A 27,473-nucleotide genomic window follows, 5' to 3' on the forward strand; every position below is an offset into this window, starting at 1 on the left:
CCGATCCACTATCATCCAGACAGCATCTGACTCTCTGTCCAATGGAGGGCAACTATCCAGCCACATTGACCCCCTGCCTTGCATTGGACACATTGGGAGAGCTCTCAGTGGTTAAAGGTCCTGTGGGACACGGGAATGTGCTTTTTGGATATGGGAGCAGGGAACTCGTGGTTCGGATTTCCGGAGGCGAAGTCAATGGCCGTTGGTACCCGGGAGGTGCCAGCTACAAGGCAGGGAAAGTATGTGGACAGGCATGTTCACTGGAGCAAGGGCAGCCACATGTGGGTGATGGAGCCCAGGACCCCCTGGAGCAATTCCCTCTGGGCTAGGGGCATGTCCCTGGAAGGTGCCTCCCACTACCTTCTCTGTGATTGGTCGAGATTTTGGCCCAGCAACCTGGGCGTGACTCACAGCTCCAGCAGCCTAGGGGGCCCGAGTGCCTGGGTGATTGGGGCTGGAATGCGCACCATGCCCCAGGCCATTCCCCACCATTTTCTTCAGTCTCAGAACACCCCCAGAAAGATGAAGCTATCTCCAGAGGGTGACTGCGGCCTGTGGACAGGCTGGGCATGCCACCTGCCGTGTTGTCATGTCCAGTCCCTTAACTGCTGCCCCAGCTCGGGGTCAAGGCCAGGGCCACGTGGAGAGTGAGACACAGCCAGAAGAAGGCTGGAGCTGTGGAGGACTGTGGAACTTTGTAGTTGTGATCCCGGGTTCAGGGGGCAGGGCCCCTGCGACCTGCCAGCACTGTGGGGTCACAGGGATGTTGCAGGCACCAGGGGACGTTCCAGGCAAGGAGGTTGCTCTCTTCAGGGTGGAGGCGGTGTGGAAGTCGCGGACCTGGAGGGGGCAGAATTGGTGGGGATCGTGCTGCTGCTGGTTCCAGCTGCTGGTGGTAGACATTATGTAGGAGCTGGAGGTGGTGACTGACAAGGAGAAGGATCAGATGTCCTTGTAGGTGTGTGAGGAGAAGCCAAAGGAGTAGACCCAGGAACATTCAAGGCCAGGAGCCCCGAGTGAATGGCCTGCGCTGGAGGGACTAGAGATGCTGGCAGCCCTGCAGGTGGAGATGAGCTCTGGGAATGAGAAAGACCACAGGACCTGCGCTCCTATCAGGAGGAAGAACCAACAGAGGAAGAAGGCTAGAAGAAGTGCCATCATCCAGGGCATCCCTGGCTTCTGGGCCAAAGCCGTATCCTGACCTCCACTCCATGGGTTCAGCTTCTCAGGAGGAAGACATGGAGGAGGGGCAGGAGGAAGGTTGGGGAAGAGGGCACAGGCAAGGTGAGGGGGCTGAGGGAAGAGGGGCTGGTGGAGTGGCAGTCTCCAAAGCACCTCGAGAGGAGAGCCTGGGCAGGGCCATCACAGCTGTAGGTGTCAGAGGCATGACTCTTGGTGCCTCTTTTACTCCTGCATCTGAAGAGCAGATGCACAGGAGTCTCCTGACGGGGACACTATGTCAGGAGTTACCAGTGACAGTAGGCCAGAGGAACATTCCCAGAGAGCTTTCATCGCAATTGTGGATAATCCTGGAAAGTAGTAGACAGCAGAAGTCTCACAACCTGTCCCGGTCCATCAGAGCCCCTGAAGGTTTCCCCATGAGTGCAGTGCAGAAGCACGAGGGTGTCCACCCTTGTGGAGCTGGAAGGGACTGCTGTCCTTGTATGCTATGAGTGAAAGACAACTGCAGACACATCCTTGCCACCCCTTTTGAAGACAGATAGCAGATGAGAGACCCAGGGTTTTCTTGCTAAACACACACACAGACACACAAATATACCCACACACAATGTATACACTTGCCCGCAGACACAATGTGCCACAGAGACTGCCATTCTGACATTCTAAACGGTGACATGGCACTACCCAACAAACACAGGCCAGGCAGAAATCAGGAGCAGTCAGAAACACTCTCCCTAGGCGGATGCAGATAGCCTCATATGCAGAACACCACGGGGGACTGAGACTCATGAGCATGTCTGATGGTATGGCAGGGGCTGGAGATAGCGGTGGGGTGGCTGAGCACGAAGGAGTACCCAGAGCCCTTGCAGATGCGTGTTTCAGCGTCCTTGTTCTGCCCCAGACAAGCCCTGTTGCTCGTGGCACTCCCTTGCCCGGCATGTGACATGACTGGCTCCTTGACGTAAAGCAGATTATGAACCACCCCCAGGTGTCCATCATTATCAGCAACCAAGACAAAGACTTGGTTAATGACATGATGGATTGGAAGCTCAGTGAGGGAGACTCCCATTCCAGCACTCTTGCCTGGAAAATCCCATGGATGGAGGAGTCTGGTAGGCTGCAGTCCATGGGGTCGGGAAGAGTCAGACACGACTGAGCGACTTCACTTTCACTTTTCACTTTCATGCATTGGAGAAGGAAATGGCAACCTAGTCCAGTGTTCTTCCCTGGAGAATCCCAGGGATGGTGGAGCCTGGTGGTTTGCCGTCTATGGGGTCGCACAGAGTCGGACACGACTGAAGCGACGTAGCAGCAGCAGCAGCAGCAGAGGGAGACTCAGAGGACCGGTGGGTAGGGGAGCTACATGGGGAAGGATGAGGGGGAATCATGTTATCCCTGTGCATGTGGTGTGAGCATTCGGAGAGGAGTAGCAGAAGCTGTTGATGCCTGCCTGGCAGGCAAGCTGAGGACCCTAGAAGCTTGCACCTTTTCCCTCTTCCTGGTCCTGAAATGTGCAGGAGCTGAGCCATCCCTGGTCTCACTGCAAGCTGATATTTTCCTTTTGGAACAACCCCTACTTGTGCAAGACAGTGATCATTAAGGAATACTACCTTGACATCGCTGGCACGACTTAGCTCCCAGTGCATTGTGAGTGGGTGGGGGAGGGAGTGCATGCTCCTCCTGCATGATCCTACCCTGTCTCCCCTGTATTCCTCCAGGATACAGGATTCCTCCAGGGTGCGTCATTCGCCTCTAGTCCACTAACTCTGGGATTACGAAAGGGGAGCTCCCAGCCATGGGCTGCACAGCAGCAGCCTTAACTTCCTCAACTGATTGTCAGACCACAACTGCCCAGGATCAAACAGGATTGCTGAGGTGGAGTCTCTCTGGGCCTCTGCAGAATTGGTGATTGGTATTAGAGTTCTTGGCTGCTCATGGGAGGGTCTGGAGCATGATCAGCCCAGTGCTGGCCTTGTTCGTGTTGCCAGCAGATCATCGACAAAGACTTGTTGATCAGTCCCCTGCAGCACTACCCAGGTAGAAGGTTCTGAAACGAGAGGTAACTGGGAGAAACATGGGTTGTGAGGGGATCAGAAGCTGGGCCCTGAAGGCCCAGCCGTGTAGAGGCCAGGACACTCGTTGCCCACATGGGGAATCTCAGGCTCATGCAGGCTGGATGTGGAGCCTTGGTTCGTGTCATGCACATAGACTGGATGATTGAGGACCTCATCCTCAAGTCACTTCGTGTCCAAGTCACACACGAAGCAGCTGTGCTTACAGCATGAGAGTCCTATGTGATTCTGATAGAGGCAGGGTTAATCAAGCTCCTTCATCAGAATCTTCCTTCCCTGGGTCCTGCCATCCACAGGCCTCCTGCTGCTCGTTGAGTTTGAGGTTCCCTGGGTTCTTCACCCCCACCCCCTCTCCTGGGAAGCCCCACCAATTGCAACGGGCTTCTCTCTGGTGTCACATTGCACTTCTGTGCTGACTTTGGAGTCTTCTCTGAATTTCCACATCTGCCGCTTGGCCTCTCACCACCAACACACAGTCAAAGCTGGAAATGGCTTAAGACTGGCTGGTGATAATACTGAAGGGCTGGGGGAGGCAATGGAGAGGGACCCCAAAAGGGCAGGACATGGAGCCTACTAACATTATCTCCCACATTGCTGGAGACGGGCGTCTTCAGCTACTGAAACACCTGTGTTCCCTATTTTGTGTTTATGTCCCTGTATCTTGCACGAGTGTGTGTACACAGGCGTGCTTGTGTTGCCTGTGTTTGTGCGTGTGTCTGGCCCGCTGCAGACACAGAGGTGAAGGCGACAGAACGTGAGACGTGGAGCAACCAGAAGAGCAGGCACGAGGCATCCACAGACTTGGGGAGACTGGTCAAAGTATCTCTGCAGTGCCCATTTCCAGGACAGAAGTGAGGAAAGGATGGCCAGTGACAACTGTCCTGCAAGTACCAGCTAATCGCACAGACAGTATCTCCTGAACTTCTAGGCCATTGCACTGCAGTTGGTCTAGTCTGGTATTCTGCCCTCTCGTGGAGAAATAGAAGAATGCTTATGAATGTAATTTATAAAATCCAAATATATTCTTTACATGTTGAAAAAGATACTGTACAACTTTATTAAAAATTAATACATACTCATAACAGAAAACCTAAAGTTGGTAGAAAAATACAAGGAAAGAAAAAAATCACCGCTGATATAATTTACCATTAACTCAGAATTCTGAGTTCCTGGGACAGGGAGATAAAAAGATGAGGGTGTGCTAGTTCTTTTAGTATAAAATTATCTTTTCTGCTATTTGAATGCCAACATAGAACTTGATTCTGATAAGTGATTCTTGCTTTCTTTACTTATTTTTCAGCCTCTAATTTTATAAATACCTAGTAATTTGACCCCCTGTTTAGAGACTGTTTGCTTCAAGGTTTTATGTTGTTGTTGTTTTTGCCATTTTTGCTATGATTAAAAAATTTTGCATGACGTGGCTACAGTAAATAGTGCTACAATGAACATTGGGGTGCATGAATCTTTTTGAATTAAGGTTTTCTCCAGGAAAATGCCCGGGAGTAGGTCATATGGTGATTATATTTTTAGTTTTTTAAGGAGCTGCTATAGTGTTCATCATAGTGTTGGTACCAATTTACATGCCCACTGACAGTGCAAGAGGGTTCCCTTTTCTCCACACCCTCTCCAAATTATTGCTTGTAGAATTTTTGATGCGGGCTATTTGGGCTGGTGTGAAGTAATACCTCATTGTAGTTTTGATTTGCATTTCTCTGGTAACTAGTGATGTTGAGCATATTTTCAAGTGTTTGTTGGCCATCTGTGTGTTTTTAGAAGAATGCCTATTTAGATCTGCCCATTTATTGACTGAGTTGTTTTTCTTTTTGTCATACTGGGCTACATGTGCTGTTTGTATACTTTGGAGAATAATGCCTTGATAACTAATGAGAACTATCTTCACACAGGTAACTGTCTTCAGTACTCTGTGGTGACCTAAATCGGAAGGAAATTAGGAGAAAAAAAAAAAAACACTTACAGTTGACTTACGTTGCTGTAAAGCAGGAAGTAACACAACATAGTAAAGCAACTTACATACTGTAGGCTCCACTTGTAGAAAGTTCTAGATCAGGCAAAACTAACCTCTTCTGAAAGAACTGAGAACAGGGGTTGCATGGGGTAAGGGCAGTGTGGGGATGGGGCCCAAGAGATTTTCAAGGATGATGGGAAAATATATTGCAGGGAAGATCGATATATGATTTATATGATATATATATACCATATGAGACATATGCCATATGAGACCATATTTATATGATATATATACCATATGAGATATACCAAATCTTGGTGAAATTGCATAAATACTTCTGCAATGTAAATGCCAAACAAGTTCTTCTTAAGTAGCTCCATGCATTTATAAATCTACTAGATACTGTCAAATTGTCCTTCAGAAAGCTGCATCACTTTATGCTTTCACAGCGATGCATGAACATTCATTTTCCAACCTCTGATCCTCAGTTTGGAGGAAATATTTGGTATCACTCAAAGCTTTCATTGAACTGTTGGCAATTTGCATTGTGAGAAATTGTATTCCATTATTGTTTTGGTTTGCATTGGAACTTCCCTGTTGGCTGAGATGGTGAAAGCATCTGCCTACAGTGCAGGAGACTCAGGTTCGATCCCTGGGTTGGGAAGATCCCCTGGAGAAGGAAATGGCAACCCACTCCAGTATTCTTGCCTGGAAAATCCCTTGGATGGAGGAGCCTGGTAGACTACAGTCCATGGGGTTGCAAAGAGTCAGACACGACTGAGTGACTTCACTTCTTTGATTACCAATTGGGTTAAAGATTTCCTCGTGCTTTTTGGTAATTTTTCTTATTTTCCTTCTAAGTAATTTGTATTTCTTTGTTTACTTCATGTTTGTCTTCTATTGGGTTTTTCATCATCTTTTCTTATTTTAATTTTTGAACTCTGCATAAATTAGCTAAATGCACACTTTGTCAGCTATCTACCAAATATTTCTCAGTTGTCATTTTATAATTCCTTGTTTATTATTCATTTACCCATGCAGAAACTTTTCTACAAAGTGCAAAATTTCCCTTTTTAGCTACTGGACAAAGATCACTCAAATTAAACAATTTAAATAACTGAGAAAAATTCCAAGGACCTAGAGAGTGTAGGTTGAAAGTTTGTGGGCAGGGGTAGCAACTCTCTTTGAGTTCACCTGTGTGCCTTTCCACATGTACTTTTCAATAAACTACCCTGAAATATATATATATATATATATATATATACATATATATATATAATATGTATAAAGAGAAAAAAATGAAGTGGAGGCGGGTAGCTCCATGATGGGCCAAGATGAAGCCAGGACGGGTGGAGCTGCACCTGGGACTCCAAACAAAGGAGTCAGCCATAGTTTGGTCAGCCCTGTGAAGCCAGCAGGGACACGTCTCTAGAGCTGTGACTGGAGGACTCAGGGCGCCCCAGCAGTACTCAAAGCCAAGATCACCAGGAGGGGAGCACAAGCAGGACGATGATGCTGCACAGTAGGCCTGTCTCCTCTGGGCCACAGGAAAGGTGATGCTACTTTTACTATGGAAAATGTAGTCTGTGGATATTGGGAAAAGAACTTGGTCAGTGCACAGAGTGTGAAAAAGTAAGGAAAAACCATGACTACTTTCGCCACAGTGCATATTCTAGTCCATTTCTCCCCATCATGTTTCAGCTCATATTTGTAAAGCTGGAATTAGACTTCATGTGCATTTTGGTTTGCTCTGTACATTCCCAAAGATTTTATTATAAAAATTTCCAAACATTCAACAAAGTGGAAAATTTTTCTAGCTAATACACAAAGACATCCCACCTTGATTCTACTGTAACCATTTTCCGTACTTCCTTTGTCACGCATCTATCCATTTTTCCATCCCTATATCCATCCATTAATCGGTCTCACTCCTTGGTGCATTTTGTGGGAGATTGCAGACATCAGTATGTGTCTCTCTATTTCAGCAAGCCTACCATCAAGTAGTGAGCTGTATTTGTTTACAGCAGTTTTCTTTGAAATGTAAGCTTTACATACAGTGAAATATACCAATCTTTTTTTCCCCAGTCATGTTCTATTTTAGTTGAAGATTAGTTGATTTACAATGTTGTGTTACTTTCTGCTTTACAGCCAAGTGATTCAGTTATGCACATATATGTGCAATATGCATTCTGTGGGTGTGTGTGTATATATACAGATTCATTTATTTAATCCTTACACTGTGCCGCGTGTGGGTTTAGTTCACTGACCAGAGATTGAACCTGCATCCCCTCAGATGGAAATATGGAGTCTTAACCACTGGACTGCCAGGAAAGTCCCATATATATTCTTTTCCATTATGATTTATCATAGGATACTGAATATAGTTCTCTTTGCTCTACAGTAGGAACTTGTCCATCCATTCCATGTACTCCAGTGTATAGCTTTTAGCCCCAGTCTCTTACTCCATCCCGCCCCCAATTCTCTCTGCCTTAGAAGCCACAAGTCTGTTCTCTATGTCCATGAGTGTGTTTCTGTTTCATACGTATGTTCGTTTGTGTCATATCTTCGATTCCACGTTTAAGTGATATTTTGTGTTTGTCTGACTCGCTTCACTTAGTATGATCATCCATCGGTCCATCCATGTTGCCTCAAATGGCCTTACTGTTGTAGCTGTACAGTTTCTTGCATCCTTTTTAAGCATACATAGAAGTATTCATCTGTGGTTATTTTGATGAATATATTATGAAAATGTGTTTAGTACGCCACTCTTGGGATAATATGTCCATTTTGAGGCTGTATTAGGGTTTTATATGAATGTATATGTCAGTCAGTTCAGTTCAGTCCTTCAGTCATGTCTGACTCTTTACGGCCCCATGGACTGTAACATGCCAGGCCTCCCTGTCCATCACCAACTCCCCGAGTCTATTCAAACTCAGATTCATCGAGTGGGAGATGCCATCCAACCATTTCATCCTCTGTCGTCCCCTTCTCCCACCTTCAAACTTTTCCAGCATTAGGAACTTTCCAGTGAGTCGGTTCTTCACATCAGGTGGCAAAAGTATTGGAGTTTCAGCTTCAACATCACTCCTTAGGAATATTCAGGCTGATTACCTTTAGGATTGACTGGTTTGATCTCCTTTCAATCCAAGCACTCTCAACAGTTTATGTGGGTATGAATAAAAATTTATTGTGCTTATGCTCCCCTCATGTGGAGAAATATAAGAATGCTTAAGAATGGAATTTATAAAATCCAGGTGTATTCTATCATATGTGTATATGGTTATGCATATATATTTACTGTGCTTATGCTGCCCAGTCTTAGACAAAAGGAAGAATGCTTATGAGTGTCATTTATAAACTGAAAATTGATTCTTTACATGTTGAAAAGGAAGGGAAGTGACTTGCTGACCTCGTAAAGCATAAGGGTATGGCCCCCTAGAGAGGCATGCATATAGGGGTGCTCAGGGGCTCTGGAGGAGACAACTGCGAGTCTTCAAAATGGCAAACGACAGCTCCAAGTGGAGCAAGGGCAGGTGTATTCAGTGCATTCTCCCAGCCTGAAGACAGGGGTTTCCGACTGGAAACTAAAACTTGGAGAGCTACCTGAACACTGAGAAGAGAAGGTAGGATGGAAGTTTTCTGGTAGGTGGCCCAGAATTAAATGGTCTTCAAGGTGGTTTAAGACCTCAAACACAGCCTAATTATCAAGGAGTGATTTAAGGCCAGATATTAAAGACTAGATAATGGTGAAAGGTGAGAGAGAAGAGAAAGGGAAGCCTGAATATTGTGGCTGTGAACCAAGGTTTGGAGGAGACACACTACCCCTGCCATGTGACACATCAGTGTAGAGTCAGAGAGATGAAGATGGCAGGTGAGTTTCACGGGCTCATAAGGGGCATTTAAAATGCCTCTTTTATCCCACCAAACCATCTTAATTTCTCCCCATCCTCCCCTAGAGGTGTCAGAATGGGCCTTTGTGATGTCAAGGCTCACCCAGGGTCATCATTGGTTGGGGAAGTGACTTGCTGACCTCATAATGTATAAGGGTGTTGCCCCCTGGGGAGGGATATATATAGGGGTGCTCAAGGGTCCCTCAAATTCCCCATCCCAAATCTCCCACACTCTCATCCCCCTCAAATTACCCCCACCCCAAATCTCCTACACTCTCATAATCTATCAAATTCCCCCACCCCAAACCTCCCACCCCATCACCAGTTGTGGAAGTCTGTATTGAGGCTCTGACCTGAGCCCAACTCATTGCCAGGCCCAAGAGGCTGACCATTCTCTCCCAGGACAGACAGGTGAGCCCCTGACTCAGCGCCTGCAGCTTCCAGCTCCTGCAGCATGAGGCAGTGAGCACACAGGGGCATTCCTGGGGTGGGGATGAAAGTGCAGAGACAGGGGCTGGAGCCACCTGCCGGGGGCCAGTCCTCTGCCTGTCGCCCCCTGTGGACATCCTTGGAAGCGGGGTGGGGAGAAGGAGATGGGTGGGAAGGAGACTCCATACAGCTCTGGGCCCTGAGACTGCACTTCCAGTAGCAAGTTGGACTGTGTACCTGCGTCAGGGGGCTGACCATGAGCAGTGTAAGGCTATGGCTTGACCGGGGATGGCCAGGCTCTTTCCTGATCAGAGCATTGAGCCAGGACAAGGCAGGGTCAACATAGGCCATTAGAGGATGGTACCCACGAGAGGGGAATGAGGGAGGCAAAAACGGTCTGAGCCAGGAACGGGAACGCATGCTTTTGAGTTTAGCTCTGCTGGGAAGTGTCCCTTGACTCCTTTCCCCTGCCCGGGATCTCAGGGCCACCAGCTCTAAGTCAGGACACTTAGAGGCCGTCCAGAGGCCACAGGGTCTGTAGAGGTGAGAGCTGATGGGTGAGGGGAGGGCCCTGGGCTCCTGGCAGGGGGAGTCCTAACCGGGACACAGGCCAAGCGATGCAGGAAGTTGCCCTCGGGGCAGTGACAGCCCTCCTCGCAGCTGGCGGAGAAGTAGCCCACCAGCCCGGTGAAGTGGGCCCATGAGAAGGGGCACCCCTCACCGGGCAGGCACTCGCGGTACACACCCCCGGCCGGGCAGCCTGCCTCTGAAGTGAAGTCGCTCAGTTGTGTCCAACTCTTTGCAACCCCATGGACTATAGCTCAAGTGGAGCCCAAGGCTCTTCCGTCCATGGAATTTTCAAGGCAAGAGTACTGGAGAGGGTTGCCATTTCCTTCTCCAGGGGATCTTTCCGACTCAGGGATCGAACCTGGGTGTCCCACATTGTGTGAAGACGCTTTACTAGCTGAACCCTGAATTAGCACCCTGGCCACACCGCCCTCACAGCCTGCTCTGCCCACCTCCTCTCACCCCAGTGCCCATCCCCTCCAGTGGCCCCCGAGTCATGCAGACCACACCCTCCCTGGGCCAGACCCTAGGACACGCCTGCTCCTACAGTCTCCCCTGCCCTGCAAATCCGCCTGCTTCCTCCTCTGTTTGCCCACCACTGGCCTGGGTGAGGGGTGGCATGTGGCGGATTGGGTGGGAGAGGTCAAAAGGCAACCTGGGAGTCAGGGTTAAAGGCCAGGATGGGGATCAGGAGTGAAGTCAGAGTGCCCAGACAGGGCCTGGGCCGGTGCTCACCTCTGCAGACCTGGGTGCAGCAGGTGGGGCTCTGGCGGGCAGGCCCCGGGCAGCTGCTCCCGTCTGCCACAGGTGACACTACATTCCTCCCAGGAGCCCCGCACCCCCGGCTCGGGGCAGGCAGGTACCGCCTGGCACTGCAGGATGCCCACCACACAGGTGCTGGGGATAAAGGCGGGGCTTCAGAAGACAGGGTCCTGCCTGCTTCCCCGGGGTCCCTCCTGCCCAGCTGGCAGCCCATGCCTCCCTGGTGCTCTTGGCTCACCAGTTGTCACACAGCCCCGCCATCACCTCTCCAGCCTCCAGGCTCTCCCAGGAGCTGACCCCAGACCCCACGGAGCGACTCTGGTTCTCAGGGATCCCTGAGGGCACAGGAGCGGGGCGGGTGCTTCAGATGGCTCAGCCAATCACCAACCCTGCTCAGGGCTCTACCCCACTGTCTCCACCCACAGTGACCAGGGTCCTGGTGGGTGGAGGACACAGAAGCCCCAATGGGCACCAGCCCTGGGACACAGGAGTTGCCCATTCCCATCCTACAGTCCCAGGCTGGCCCCTGTGGGCAGAGTGGAAGGGGCCAGGTGGGAGGGCACTGCTGTGCTTGTGGGGGGCGGGTTGGGGGAGACACTAACCCATGCCTCTGGGCTGGTACAGGCAGCAGCCCTGGGCCAGTGGGCGGGGGAGGGGGGCACACAAAGGCCATCCTGGGACAGCTGGCCTGGGGGTCACCCACAGCTGGGCTGCTGGCAGCCTGTTGAGTCTGGCTGGCATACGACCTCGGGGAGACAGGTCCTCGCAGGAGTGGAGGCAGGGCTGCCCATAGGGGAGAAGACCCTGGCTACCTGCAGTCTGCAGCAGGAGGGAAGCAGAGCGGGTAGGTTTGGGAGGGGGTCCATCCTGAGGCGGGAGGTCCCGAGAGTTGAGTGACCAGCCCTCCTGTCATGCCCACCACCTGCTAGGACCTTCACTCGCCCAGTTCCACAGGCTGAGTGCCCTAAGGGCTCTCCCTCAAAGGAAGTGGCATGCATGTGTGTATGCAGGGGCGGGGGAGGGTCAGATGCAGGGGGTCAAAGCTCAGAGGTAGCATTTCCCTAGCCTTACAAGCCATCACCACCACCCACCATCTCCACAGAAGTCCTCACCTGTGCACTGAGTGGAATTGCCCTGGCAGGGTCGACTCTGCCTGTGACCCCCAGGGCAGGGCCGGCCTCCCTCAGAGGTGGGAGGCCAGCTGCATGCTCGGCTGTGATGGGACTGCCCCAGGCATATGTCACAGGGAGACCATGGTTCCCTCAGGCTCCAAGCTTCGTCCACTGTGGCAGGAATACAAAAGCACCCCTTTGCCTTGGGAGGCCCAAGAGGTTCCAGCCCCCTGGGATTGAAGCCCCCCAGTGGGACGTCTCACCTGGGCACTCGGGGGGGGGGGCTGGCACAGGTCTCCCTCTGATGCTGGGCCCCTGCCTCCCCCGCCTGCCTGGGGCTCGGGGCCCCCCCCCCATGCTGTGGCGGTGGACAGCTGCAGGCCCTGGAGCGGGTCCTCGTCTGGGCCCAGCAGGGCTGGGAGCATGCTGTCCACTCCAACCATGGGCACCAGGCGCCAGGCACTGTGGGGGTGAATGGTGAGCCCTGGGGTGCAGCCATCCCACCCCCAGTCCCAGCCCTCACTGCACCCCCAGACTGCTTCTCCTCACCTCGTTCTGAGCGTGGTACATACCTGGGCAAGGCAGGTCTGTGCAGGTGAACCGGCCTCGAAGCAGGTGCTGGGTGGGGCACGCAGGCACAGAGAGAGGGCAGCTCACTCGTGCTGTGCCCTCCACATATGCCCCTCCCCATCTGCCTCCCCTTCCCCTCTCCTGCACCTCCACTGTCCTCTGAGGTCTCAGTCCCCCTCCCCACTCTTCAGCACCTCCAGACCCTGCTCCCTGACACACCCAAGGCACTCTCAGGTATCTTACAGACTTGGTCCTATGGGGAAGTGTCCACAGGTCATCTGCAGCTGAAGGAGGCCAGACAGCAGGAGGAAGCACCACATCACCACCCCCTGCCCTCTCAAAGCACACGTCCAGATCTCTGAAGTCTCCCAGACCCCCAGAGCTGGCTGGCTCAGTTTCCCCATCTGTCAGACCAGGGGTTAGGGTACCTGCCACATCTTCTCAGGACTTATGGGCGCCTAGCCTGCCTAGCCTGCATCATCTGAGACTGGGGGAGCTTGGGTGTGTGAGACACGGAGTGGACTAGCCCTGCCCTCACCCGTGGCATCCTGCCTGCACGCCCCACCCCCGGCCTTCACCAGTAGTTGCAGCTATCAGGCCTGACCAGCTGGGCGCCCAGACAGTGCTGCTTCTCAGTCAGCTCCAGGTCCAGGCAGCTACAGTGACTGGACTGCATGCAGATGGTGCCCTTGGCACTCAGCACCTGGCCTGGGGGACAGTAACAGCCGGGATGGCAGCACCAAACGCAGTGCTGGGGGACAAGGAAGGGAGGGCCTGGGTCAGTGGAAAGCGGGGGGCCCAAGGGGACTGCTGCAGGATGAAGTGGGCACCTGGGAGCCACGATAAAGTGAATAAGGAGGCTGTGGGGGCCAGAGAGGGGGGAAGTGCAATGCTCCGGTTGATAGCTGTCTTTTCTAAACAGTTTATGTCGAGTCTCCACTGGAGTTTCTCCTCCAGGGGAGTGGGGAAGGGACAGCCTGCGAGGAGCTTCCCTGAATGGAGTATCCACCAGACGTTGGGCCCCATGGAGGTTTGAATGGGGACCGAGGCAGATCTCCTAGGATGGAGGGAGCCAGGGACCGGAAAGCTGGAGGGAGCAGTGGGCGTTTGGGAAGGTGCTGGGGCTCCCTGGGAGAGGCTGGGACCACGCACCATGTCCTGGTCCTCCTGCCTCCGTGTGGAGCCTCCAGTCCTCCTTGGACAGGCCCGAGCAGGGCTTCTCAAAGCGCCATCCCTTCGCCCTAGCTGTTTGCTCCAGCATCTTTTGACACGGGACCACTTCCTCGCCACTGCGCAGGCGCCACTCGACCATGCCCCCTCGCCGGAGGCCGGCCTGGATTCCTCTCCATGGTCCTGGACTGGCCCCGTGCTCCAGAACAGGCGTGCGCCCTCGCGTGCGCACAGGGTCAAGGTCTGCACACCAACGCGCCCCACGTGGGGGGTTTCGGATGATCCACCAAGAGGACTTCCCTTTTCCTGTGTGTTCCTGCTGTTTCTATCATAAAACATGTCAACCGAGAAACATATATGCGGTAAGGATGACAAGGGCTGCTGGATGAGGCTCACTCCCGCTGCTCTCCATGAGCCAGGCTGGCTGGGCGCTGACCCCTATCCTTCCCATCAACTGTGGACGGCCCCAGCTCAGAGGGACCACACTCTGCCATCTGGCAACGTGACCATCAGGAGCCCAGACTCATCACGAGGTCATCGTAGGAGCAAGGGCAAGGAGGACCACGGGCCCATTCGATTGTGGTGCTGTTGGTCACTGCTGGGGGGAGGGCACTGAGTGTGTAGACAGCTGTGCAGGTCACTCCCCGACCCCCCACCTCCCCGCTGGCCTCCCCAGAATGCTCCCCACAGCTTTCTCACCTCTCCTCCTTGACCCCCACGGCTGTCCCTGGCAGGTACCTGGGCACAGTAGAGCCTGGCAGGCCGCCCCCTGCATCCGAGGCCCTTTTGCAGTACTCCCCCAGACCCTGGGGTGGGGGCTGGCCACAGGCTCGGGTCTGGCTCTGGAGACCCACCCCCTACAGCTCCGGCTACAGCTGGACCAGGGTCCCCAAGGGATCCAGCCTCCAGCTCCTGGGGAATAGAGGAGGAAGCAGTCGTGAGGGGCTGGGCTTGGCTGGGGCAAGGCGATAGGCACGTCTGGGCTCCATGGGACTCAGGGTCACACTCCCGCAGGAGGCAAGGCTCTTCCTCTGCCTCAGGGCCTGGGCAAAGAGGGGTCACCAAGGCCAGCAGAGGCAGCGGGGCCACGCTGGATGGTGCCCCGCTGGGGGCCCAGTGCAGAAGTGGTGTCTATGGTGCTCGGCTGGGCCACAAGAGGCAGAGCACTCCCTCCATGGGGTCCAGGGTGACCATGTGGGCTGACCTGGGGTGCTCAGCAGGGAGCGGCAGAGAGGACAGCAGAGGCTGAAGGGGCCCAAAGGGCGGGGGTGGGCAGAGTGCGGTGCAGAGGACAGCCCAACCCCTCCCTGCTCCCGCCCCTCCAGAGGGCTTTCCTCCCCAGTGCTACCCCCCACCCCTGCACAGATGCACTCTGGCGGGGCTGGGGAGGGGGGTGAAGTCAGGAGACGCCCCCTTCTCACCCTCCTCACAGTGCCAGGAGGTGCAGTTAGTGACACGAGCCCAGAGACAGAAGAGCTGGTGGAGAAGCAGCAGACGGTGGGGGCACTCTTACAGGCTGAACGTGTCCCCGCAAATTCATATGTTGGAGCCCTAATGTGTGAGCATGACTGCAGAATTGTGACCTTGTTTGGGGAGGGGGGTCTTTGCAGAGATGATCAAGTTAAAATGGGGCCATTAGGGTGACCCAAACCCAGTATGACTGGTGTCCTTCTACAAAGGGGAAATCGGGACACAGGTGCAGACAGAGGGGATGTGAAGACCCAGGGAGGAGATGGTTATGTGAAGCAGGAGTGAAGGATGCCACCACAGGCCAGGGGAGGCCAGGAATTGCCCACAAACTCCCCAAGACGAGGGGGGCTGGGAAGAGCCCCAGCAGACGGAGACGGGTGGGAAGAGTGAGACTGGTGAGGAGGGGGCAGGCAAGCTGCACACGCAGGTTTGGCTCCAAAGAGGTGCACACTGTGCCTGTGGGAGGGGGCATCTCTGTGGCCCATGGAGGCCAACACCCTCCCTGCCCCCCATGCAGAGGAGAGACAGAGGGTCCTCGGGGTCATGGGGCCATTGCAGGGGGCGGCAGCCTCACCAATTCTCACATGGAAGAAGCATAAAACAGCCTGGGGGGTGGAGGCGTCCCCCGTGGGTACAGGGGCAGTCCCTGGAGCAGACCACTGCCAGTATTCCAAATTGCAAAAGACAGCTCCAAGTGGAGCAAAAGCATGTGTATTCACTGAATCCTCATAGCCTGAAGACAGGGGTTTCCAGCTGGAAACAGGAAAACTGAGGAGAGCTATGTGAACACTGAGAAAAGAGGTGGGATGGAAGTTTTCTGGTAGGTGGCCCAGAAGTAAGTGGTCTTCAAGGTGCTTTAAGACCACCTTGTACGAATAAAGCAGACACTTGAACACAGCTTAATTATCACGGAGGGATTTTAGGCAAAATATTAAAAACTAGATAATGGTGAGAGAAAACAGAATGAAAGCCTGAATACTGTGGCTTTGAAACCAGTTTCGGAGGAGACATGCTACCACTGCCATATGACACATTAGTGTTGAGTCAGAGAGATGAAGAACACAGGTGAGGTTCGTGGGCTCATAAGGGGCACTTAAAATGCCTCTTTTATCCCACCAAACCATCTTAATTTCTCCCCATCCTACCCTAGAGGTGTCAGGAAGGGGCTTTGTGATGTCAAGGCTCACCCAGGGCCACCATTGGTTTGGGAAGTGAATTGATGACCTCATAAAGCATAAGGGTGTGCCCCCTTGGCAGGGGTATATATAGGGGTGCTCAGGGGCTCTGGAGGAGACAGCAGCGAGTCTTCAAAATGGCAAAAGACAGCTACAAGTGGAGCAAAGGCACGTGTATTCACTGAATTCTCAGCCTGAAGACAGGGGTTTCAGACTGGAAACTGGAAAACTGAGCAGAGCTATGTGAACACAGAAAAGGAGGTGGGATGGAAGATGTCTTATAGGTGGCCCAGAATTAAATGGTCTTCAAGGCGCTTTAAGACCACCTTGTAGGAAAAATGTGGAATGATCCTCATTTCCACAGACACTTGAATACAGCCTAGTCATTAAGGAGGGATTTTAGGCAAGATGTTAAAAACTAGATAATGATGAAAGGTGAGAGAGACAGAATGAAAGCCTGAATACTGTGGCTTTGAAGCCAGGTTTGGAGGAGGCACAATACCCATGCCATGTGACACAGCATTATGAAGTTAGAGAGATGAAGATGGCAGGTGAGTTTCATGGGCTCATAAGTGGCATTTAAAATGCCTCTTTTAGGTCTAGCTTGTCCATTGTGTTATTTAAAGTTTGTGTTTCCTTGTTAATTTTCTGTTTAGTTGATCTACCCATAGGTGTGAGTGGGGCATTAAAGTCTCCCACTATTATTGTACTATTGTTAATTTCCCCTTTCATACTTGTTAGCATTTGCCTTACACATTGTGGTGCTCCTATGTTGGGTGCTGCTGCTGCTGCTAAGTCGCTTCAGTTGTGTTCGACTCTGTGCGACCCCATAGACAGCAGCCTACCAGGCTCCTCCGTCCACGGGATTTTCCAGGCAAGAGTATTGGAGTTGGTTGCCATTGCCTTCTCCGATGTTGGGGGCATATATACTTATAATTGTTATATCTTCTTGGATTGATCCTTTGATCATTATGTATGTCCTTCTTTGTCTCTTTTCACAGCCTTTATTTTAAAGTCTCTTTTATCTGATAGGAATATTGCTACTCCTGCTTTTTTGTGGTCTCCATTTGCATGAAATACATTTTTCCAGCTAGCCCTTCACTTTCAGTCTGTATGTGTCCCTTGTTTTGATGTGTGTCTCTTGTAGACAGCATATATTGGGGTCTTTTTTTTTATTTATTCAGCCAGCCTTTGTATTTTGGTTGGGACATTCAACCCATTTACATTTAAGGTAATTATTGATAAGTATGGTCCTGTTGCCATTTACTTTGTGATTTTTGGTTCGAGTTTACACACCCTTTCTGTGTTTCCTGTCTAGAGAAGATCCTCAAAGCTATGTTGCACAAATCAACGAAGCTATAAGTTGGTTCTTTGAGAAGATAAATAAATTTGACAAACCATTAGCCAGACTCATCAAGAAACAAAGGGAGAAGAATGAAATCAACAAAATTAGAAATAGAAATCGAGAAATCACAATAGACAACACAGAAATAGAAAGGATCCTAAGAGACTACTATCAGCAACTATATGCCAATAAAATGGACAACTTGGAGAAAATGGACAAATACCTAGAAAACTATAACTTTCCAAAACTGAATCAGGAAGAAATAGAAAATAACAGACCATCACAAGCACAGAAATTGAAACTGTAATCAGAAATCTTTCAGCAAAAATAAGCCAAGAACCAGACGACTTCACAGCTGAATTCTACCAAAAATTTAGAGAGGTGCTAACACCTATCTTACTCAAACTCTTCCAGAAAATTGCAGAGGGAGGTAAACTTCCAAACTCACTCTATGAGGCCACCATCACCCTAATACCAAAACCAGACAAAGATGCCACAAAAAAAGAAAACTACAAGCCAATATTACTAACATAGGTGCAAAAATCCTTCACAAAATTCTAGCAAACAGAATCCAACAACATCTTTAAAAGATCATACATCATGACCAAGTGGACTTTACCCCAGGAATGCAAGGATTCTTTAATATCTGCAAATCAATGTAATACACCATATTAACAAATTGAAAGATAAAAACCATATGACTATCTCAATAGATGCAGAGAAAGTCTTTGACAAAATTAAACATCAATATATGATAAACTCTCCAGAAAGAAGGAACAGAAGGAACATACCTCAACATAATAAAAGCTATATATGACAAACCCAGAGCAAACAGTATCCTCAATGGTGAGAAATTGAAAGCATTTCACCTAAAGTCAGGAAGAAGACAAGGGTGCCCACTCTCACCACTACTATTCAACATAGTTTTGGAAGTTTTGGCCACAACAGAGTAGAAAAAGAAATAAAAGGAATCCATAATGGAAAAGAAGAAGTAAAACTCTCACTGTTTGCAGATGACATGATCCTCTACATAAAAAAACCCTGAAGATTCTACCAGAAAATTACTAGAGCTAATCAATGAATATAGTACAGTTGCAGGATATAAAATTAACACACAGGAATCCCTTGCATTCCTATACACTAACAATGAGAAAACAGAAAGAGAAATTTGGGAAACAATTCCATTCACCATTGCAATGAAAAGAATAAAATACTTAAGAATATATCTACCTAAAGAAACAAAAGACCTATATATAGAAAACTACAAAACACTGATGAAAGAAATCAAAGAGGACACAAACTGATGGAGAATTATACCATGTTCATGGATTGGAAGAATCAATATAGTGAAAATGAATATATTACCTGAAGGAATCTATAGATTCAATGCAATCCCTATAAAGCTACCGACAGTATTTTTCACAGAGCTAGAACAATAATTTCACAATTTGCAAGGAAATACAAAAAAACCTTGAATAGCCAAAGCAATCTTGAGAAAGAGGAATGGAACTGGAGGAATTAACCTGCCTGACTTCAGGCTCTACTACAAAGCTACAGTCATCAAGACAGTATGGTACTGGCACAAAGACAGAAATATAGATCAGTGGAACAGAATAGAAAGCTCAGAGATAAATCCATGCACCTATGGATACCTTATTTTTGACAAGGGAGGCAAGAATATACAATGGAGAAAAGACAATATCTTTAACAAGTGGTGCTGGGAAAACTGGTCAACCACTTGTAAAAGAATGAAACTAGAACACTAACACCATACACAAAAATAAACTCAAAGTGGATTAAAGATCTAAACATAAGTCCAGAAACTATAAAACTCCTAGAGGAAAACATAGGCAAAACACTCTCTGACATAAATCACAGCAGGATCCTCTATGACCCACCTCCCAGAATAATGGAAATAAAAGCAAAAATAAACAAATGGGACCTAATTAAACTTAAAAGCTTTCACACAACGAAGGAAAGTATCAACAAGGTGAAAAGACCACCTTCAGAATGGGATAAAATAATAGCAAATGAAGCAACAGACAAAGGATTAATCTCAAAAATATACAAGCAACTCCTGCAGCTCAATTCCAGAAAAATAAATCACCCAATCAAAAAATGGGCCAAAGAACTAAACTGACAGTTCTCCAAAGAAGACATACAGATGGCTAACAAACACATGAAAAGATGCTCAACATCACTCATTATCAGAGAAATGCAAATCAAAACCACAATGAGGTACCATCTCACGCTGGTCAGAATGACTGCTCTCCAAAAATCTGCAAAAAATACATGCTGGAGAGGGTGTGGAGAAAAGGGAACCCTCTTACACTGTTGTTGGGAATGCAAACTAGTACAGCCACTATGGAGAACAGTGTGGAGATTCCTGTAAAGAGTGGAAATAGAACTCCCATACGACCCAGCAATCCCACTGCTGGGCATACACAACGAGCAAACCAGAATTGTATAAGACATTTGTACCGCAGTGTTCATCGCAGCACTGTTTACAGTAGCTAGGACATGCAAGCAACCTGGATGTCCACCAGAAGATGAATGGATAAGAAAGATGCAGTTCATAAGTACGATGGGATTTTACTCAGCTATTAAAAAGAACACATTTGAATCAGTTCTAATGAAACTGGAGCCTATTATACAGAGTGAAGTAATTCAGAAAGAAAAACACCACTACAGTATATTAATGCATATATATGGAATTTAGAAAGATGGTAACGATGGGTCTATATGTGAGACAGCAAAAGAGACACAGAGATAAACAACAGACATTTGGACTCTGGGGGAGAAGTCTAGGGTGGAATGATTTGTGAGAATATCTTTGAGACATGAAACTACCATATATGAAATAGATTGCCAGTCCAGGTTCGATGCATGAGAGAGGGTGCTCAGGGCCAGTGCACTGGGATGACCCAAGGGGTGGGATGGGGATGGAGGTGGGAGAGGTTTCAGGATTGTAAACACGTGTACACCTGTGGCTGACTCATGTCAATGTATGGCAAAAACCACTACAACATTGTAAAGTAGTTAGCCTCCAATTAAATAAATATATTTTAAAAAAAGAAAAGCAAAAAAAATTTGCCAATTTAGATGAAATTAAGAAATTCCTTGAATGACACAAATTCCCAAAACTAGCTCAAGAAGAAAGTGAAAACCCTAAATGTCCCTAAATCAAAGACATGGAACAGAAAACTCCAGGCCCATGTGACTTAACTAGTGAATGCTGTGAAATATGTAAAGGAGAAATATCACTAAGACCATACAATTTCTTTCAGAAAGGAGAGGAGGGGAAACACTTCTCAAATCATTTTATGAGGCCAGCCTTACAAAATACCAAAACCAGATGAAGACATTGCAAGAAAAGACAACCACAGACTAATATTCTTCACTAAGTTAAGCACAAAAAATGAAATGTTAACAAATGTAACCCAGCAATACATAGAGCATTATGACCAAATGAGATCTATCCAAAGAATGAAAGATTGGTTATGCATTAAAAAATCATACACCAGTGTTATTCATCATAATAAAACACAGGAGAAAAACCATATGATCATTTCGATAGATGCTGTAAAATAATTTGACAATATTCAACAACCACTATGATAAAAACTGTCAGAAAACTAGGACTACAGACAGACTTTCTCAATCTGATCAAGGTAACCTACAAAACTCCTACAGCTAACATGATAATGGAGAACAATTTAATCCCTCCAGTGGGGGTGGGGAAGGCTACTCGCCTTGGACTTGGAGGGCTGCAGAGAGGCGTATCCAGCCAGGGGGTGGGGATCAAGTGGCCTGATTGAAGTACCTGCCCCTTCCTCGGGCAATGGACCTGGTCCAGTCACCTCCCATGGCACCAGTGGTTCCCTGGTGGATGCACACCACCTCCCAGGAAGTGGTGCTCCAGGCCCATCATCAACGCTGGCTGTACTGTGTCTGTTGACTTGAACCGCTTCCAGACCAGAAGTAGACCAGTACCCAGCAAGCCAGCAGACAGCGTCACTGCCCAGTTGAGGGCCCCCGGCACCTCCAGCCCTCTGGAGAGCTGGAAGACTTTGTTCCTGGAGAGGGAAAGCCCGTGAGAGTTGTGCCTGCAGAGGCCAGGAGACTGGGTTTGTCCTGGGTGACACTGCCCTTCCGGCAGCCTTTGAGTGCCTCTGGTCCCACCGGTGCTTATGGTGGGGCTGGGGTGAGTCCCCAGCCTGGAGTCCCTGCAGTCTGTGTGCCTGGAGCCCCAGGTGGCCCTGCCCCATTCCGTTCCCAGTGAGTTCAACAGCAGTCCCCGCTTCCCTCCCCATGGGGCCAGCACAGCCCGCTCTGCATCCCTAGTCTCACGACTCCAGGACTGAGTCCCCATGCACCGCCATGGGAAGGCACCTGCACATGAACACAAGCACACACAGATGCCAATGTTCATGTCTCTGACCTGTGCTCTCTTTTACACACACACACACAGACACTCATGTGCATGCACCTGACCACATGCTCTCTCTCTCACACACACACACACATGTGAATGCCCATTTGCAAGCACCTCCACAAACACACATGCACACGCCTGTGTGCACACACCTGTGCACACGCACTCTCTCACACACTTACATGCACATGGGCTAGCACCTGTGCACTGACACTCTCTCTGTCTCTCTCAGGCACGCACACACACACACACACACACACACATGCACATCAGATATCCATGTGCATGCACCTGCTCATGTGCACATGGACACACACGGACACACACACGTGAGCTACGTGTGGGACACCAGAGGGACAGACCGGCCCTGACCCAGGATGCCCGACTCCCTTCCGGAGGTTGATGACAAGGACCTGCGCTCAGCAGGACGCTCACCTGTGAGCATGGCCAGGTTGGCAGCAGTGAAGTCTTGGAGGTGCACAGGGACCGGTGCTCACTTGGGGTTTGCAGGCTTGGACCGGAAACAGTCAAGTGCCCTGAAGAGTGGGGTGGGGTCTGTTTGAGCATGCGCACTGAGGAGCTGCCCCCACACTAAAGGGTGGAGCGCCACCCAGAGGCCTCACGGCTGAGCTGGTTACCAGGTTTCTGGGCCTGACGCAGGGCTGACTCACAGGGCACAGACCACGTGGGTGTGCGTCTGCACATGCGCATTGGGGCAACATGGCGCACGAACACGTGAAGCTTCTGCAAGGAGCGCCCATTGCCCGAGAGCCTGCAGTCATCGCGGGAACCAGTGGTCGGTGGGAACCAATCCTGTGGCAGGAACTGGGTGTGTATGTGTAGGCGCTCTGCTGATGCTGAGCTGACGGTCTCACTACAGGGTTAGGATCTGTAGGGAGGGTTCAGTCTTTCCGGACGTAGAGGTAGGGGGAGAGCGGTTTAAGATGGAGTCCGAGGCACAAGATGGAGGGGCCACGAGGGCAGCCGATGAAGATGCAGGTGCCAAGGCCTTTGCAGCGGGTATAGCACGTGGCAGCCAAGGTGTGCCTGGTGGTGCTAGTGGCCGCGATGGCCCTCGCAACCCAGCTGGCCCTGGTGACGCCAGTGACCTGGCTGATCCCAGAGGCCCCAGCACTGGAGGAGAGTCAGGTGGCACAGCCAGTTCCATTCTGCAGATCCCAGGGGCACCCCAAGCACCAGGGCCTGGTGGAGACGCTGCACCTGGAGCCAGAGTTCTGAGTAACGGAGCCCTCCAGTTGTATCCTATTCCAGGAGCCCTGGTGGGCCGGGCAGCCACAGGGTTTGGGGTGTGGCCTAGGAGTGGTTTGGGGGGAGGCAGGTGGTGGGGCCTAAACTGCAGGAGGAGGGTACTCTGGGGGGCTGAAGGATATGGGTCAGGGGTGGTCTGGCTGCCAGGCGATGGTGGTGAGGAAAAGCAACCTGAAGGGAACCAGAGGGTCCGGAGGTGATATTCAGGGTGTCCTCAGGGTATAGGCTGGGAGGTCCTGACAGCCTAGGCGGTGGCCTTGTGGGAGAAGGTGGTTCTCTGTGAGCAGGGAGCCTAAGGTACAGGCAAATGACTAGTGTGGATGGTGCCTTAACCATATCTCCACCAGCAGCCTCACTGTGCCTTTCTCATTGCATGAGGAGGTGGACAACGCCCGTCATTTCCGGACTCCACGTACTCAACTGCAAGGGCCTGTTTGGAAAAGCTCTAGGTTAACGGCTGCATGTTGGTTTTGTCAGTTCTAAACAGGGTCAGGGCCGGAGCCGGGAGTGATGGGTGCTAGGCAGTGTCCATTTTCGTCCCAGGAGGAGCCATAATGGAGGGTTGAGCCTAGAGGAGAAGTGTGGTGCTCTGGGCTTGTCGGTGTGCAGGGACAGAGGGAGGACATGCTCCTCTTCCTCCTCCTCCATGGGAACTTGAATTTCATTTTCCCTCCCTTTTAGCCGATTGACTGCTGAAGACCATGGCCTGATCCCCACGTCCATTGCCTTCTTGTCTGGAGCAGCTTTCCTTGGTGATGCGGACCTTGCAGCACTTTGTGCCCCCACTTTTTTTAAGTCTGAGCACAGAAGAGGGGCTTAAACCTAGCCTATGTGCCCTAGCCTCAAGTGTCCTTCCTGAGGGCATTGCTTTCTGCAGTAGTTTGATCGGGCTTCGTCTTGTGCCTGTGCTGCTGCTTGGGGGCTCAGGGTCCACATAGTTTGTTTGGTCGTTGTTAAATGCGGAAAATAAAACTGAGCTACTGTGCTGTCTCTGACTTTAGTTTTAGCTTGTTCACTTTCTAATACTGCATTCATCTTCCAGTTGGAGGGGAGGTTCTGAGATCCAGATATTCAAGGAGTACAACATAAGTGAAGACAATGTAAGAAGTGGGAGAATAAGAAATTTGTGTACTGCAGTTCAGAATTGATTTTGGAATATTTTCTCTGTTTTGTAGTTACATTTATATACTAAGATATAATACCAGAATGTTGTTGTTGTTGTTCAGTCTCTAACTTGTGTCCAACTCTTTGCAACCCCATGGACTGTAGCACACCAGGCTCTGTATTCCCCGTTTTCTCCTGGAGTTTGCTCAAGTTCATGTCCATCGAGTGGGTTATGCTGTCAAACCGTTTCATCCTCTGTCCTCCCATTCTCCTTTGGCCTTCAATCTCTCCCAACATCAGGGTCTTATCCAGTGAGTCAGCTTTTCGCATCTGCTGGCCAAGTGTTGAAGCTTCAGCTTCAGCATCAGTCCTTCCCATGAAAATTCAGGACTGATTTCCCTTAGGATTGACTGGATTGATCTTGCAGTCCAAGGCACTCTTAAGAGTATCCATGTATCCTGAAACCATGCTAAACTCATTAATTAATTGTAATAGCTCTTTTGTAGATCCCATTGACCTTCCTACATAGACAATCATTTTGTCTTTAAATAAATTCACATTTATTTCTCCCTTTCCAACTGATGTATTTTAACTGATTTCTGTTAAAATGAAGTCTCCAACACTTTGGCCACCTGATACGAAGATCCGACTCATTGCCAAAGACCCTGATGCTGGGAGAGATTGAAGGCAGGAGGAGAAGGGAATGGCAGAAGATGAGATGGTTGGATGGCATCACAACACCATGGGCATGAGTTTGAGCAAGTTTTGGGAGGTGGTGAAGGACAGGGAAGCTTAGCGAGAGCAGTCTGTGGGGTCCCAAAGAGTTAAAGACTCGACTGAGCGACTGAACAACAACACACTGATTTCTGTTTTAATGGATTTGACTTTCCTGCTTCTTTGCCTCCTGGTAATTTTACATTGGATGCCAAGCATTATCAAATTTCCCTTGCATGCTTGATATTGTTCTATGCCTAAACTTATTCTTGAGCCTTTTTCTGGATTCCTGTTAAGATGCTTGGAAACACTTTGGTCCTTTTGGGTCTTACCATTTAAGATTGGCTCTGTAGGACCAGAGCAGATCTAAATGTAGGATGAACTTAATTAAGTGAAATCTTCAATGTCTGAGAAAGCTATAGCTGGGAAAAAAGGACTCTTTTAAAAATTTATATTTATGAAAATAATGTTTATTTTTGGCTGTGCCGCATCTTGGTAACTGTATGCAGTTTTTCTTGCTTGCAGCCAGTGGGAGCTACTCTCAAATTGCTGTGCTCAGGCTTCTCATTGCGGAGGCTTCTCTTGTCATGGAGCATGGACTCTAGATCGTGGTGAGCTCAGTAGTTGAGACACAGGGGCTTAGTTGCACCAGGCATGTGGGATCTACCCTAACCCTAACCCTAACCTTAACAATTCTTTGCGAGAGGTACTATTATACCCTCATTTTGCAAACAAGGAAGTTAAAACTCAGAATGGACGTGTGGCTTGCGAAGAGGTCAGACTGGAATCCAGGTGTGGTCTGTCTACCTCCCAAGGCAACGCCCTTGACCACACCACATACCCTGGCCTTTCACTGCACCTTGGTGCCTACCCGAGGGATACAGGGCCTAGGAGTAGAAATCCACTGGGGTCTGAGCAGGCGAGTTCCGTGGGTCCATGTAGGAAGGCATCATCATCCACCTGGGGTTGAAGCCCAGCGTCTGGGGTAGTGTGGGTAGAAGGTGTCATGCAGATAGATGATGGAGGGTACGCCAGCTGCCAGTGCTGCATCTTGTACAGCTGCTCCTGGCAGAGACAGAGACCTGGCTGCACAGGTGCTGTGGAGCAGACAGGCTGTGTGTGCACGTACACACAGTCTTCAAGGGAAAACCCACCCAGACAGAAGACCAGAGAGGGGAGGCCCCAGTGTATGCATGACCACGTTCAGGCCTGGGCCCTCTCCCAGGATGGATGAATGGTCATGCCATTGTCACACGGGACCCTGGGGCTCCCCAACTACACATGGCACCTTGGGTGCTCACACAAATCAAAGGTTCTCCTGGAGCTGACCTGTGACCAGCACACCTTCCAGAGCACCTCTCCCTGATGCTCCTCCCCACCCGCAGTCCCCACTGCCTCTTCAATCCACTCTCCACACTCCAATGCCCCGACCATGGCTGGAGTCTTCCTGGGTTCTCCACAGCTCTCCATCTAACAGCTGGAATCCCACAGGGATGCATGTGATCTACAGGGTTCTGCGGGTCCTGACCCATCTGCCTCTCCAGCATCACCTCCCATGACTGCTCTGGCCTCCAGTCCACATACCTGCCTGCCCACCTGCTTCAGGCCTTGGAAACACACTGGGCCATCTCTTCCCTGGGCCCCAAACCTGCTCACCCACACCCCTCCTTCAGGTTTCAGCTTAAAGAGCACTTCCTCTGGAAAGCCTGCCACAAGTTCTGAGGAAGATCAGGTCCCCTGCTCTCAGCTCTCAGAGCATTGGTGTTTCTCCTGTGGTTAGCCTCCCTCCCTACATCAGGGGATCGTGTGCCAAGTTCACTGCAGTCCACTCACCTCTACCACCAGAAGTGGTACGGAAAAAATTCATTGCATGAATGGATGAACATAACACATCCATAGAGTATTAAAACTCAAGGACCTAGACCCAGTGAGGGTTCATTGCAGACCCTGCTCCACAGCACCCCTGGAGCTTCCCTCACAAGTGCATCCTGAACCAGTGTCGTGGCTAGACACAGGTGCAGTCAAACAAGCAGGAGAGCTGACCCGGCACACCCTATCCTACCAGCCTGCTGGCTCAACCCTGGTTCCCTGGACAGCTCACCGGTGCTCACAGCACCTCTTAGGAGCACTCAGCACTCAGTAAGTGGAGCTCTCCCGGGCTGTGCCCACAGCTGCTCCTCCTGTCTAGACCCCAGGTCCCCAGGGAAGCTGACCAGACAGTCTGTTTGCAAGACTCAC

At 50.2% G+C, this 27,473-nt stretch overlaps 1 long non-coding RNA gene and 2 pseudogenes across 1 annotated transcript; 2 read left to right on the forward strand and 1 right to left on the reverse strand.

The window, feature by feature from the left end:
• Positions 1-763: 763 nt before the first annotated feature.
• Positions 764-4,109, forward strand: LOC122435760 (annotated as a pseudogene).
• Positions 4,110-10,050: 5,941 nt separating this feature from the next.
• Positions 10,051-22,859, reverse strand: LOC122435761 (annotated as a pseudogene).
• A 1-nt stretch (position 22,860) lies between these two features.
• Positions 22,861-24,412, forward strand: LOC122434324. The gene is made up of 4 exons (XR_006267336.1): positions 22,861-22,977; positions 23,324-23,406; positions 23,765-23,866; positions 24,099-24,412. It is a non-coding gene; the product is annotated as an uncharacterized LOC122434324 (long non-coding RNA).
• Positions 24,413-27,473: the final 3,061 nt, after the last annotated feature.

This window comes from Cervus canadensis, chromosome X, assembly GCF_019320065.1.
Source record: "Cervus canadensis isolate Bull #8, Minnesota chromosome X, ASM1932006v1, whole genome shotgun sequence".
Classification (NCBI taxonomy): Eukaryota; Metazoa; Chordata; class Mammalia; order Artiodactyla; family Cervidae; genus Cervus; species Cervus canadensis.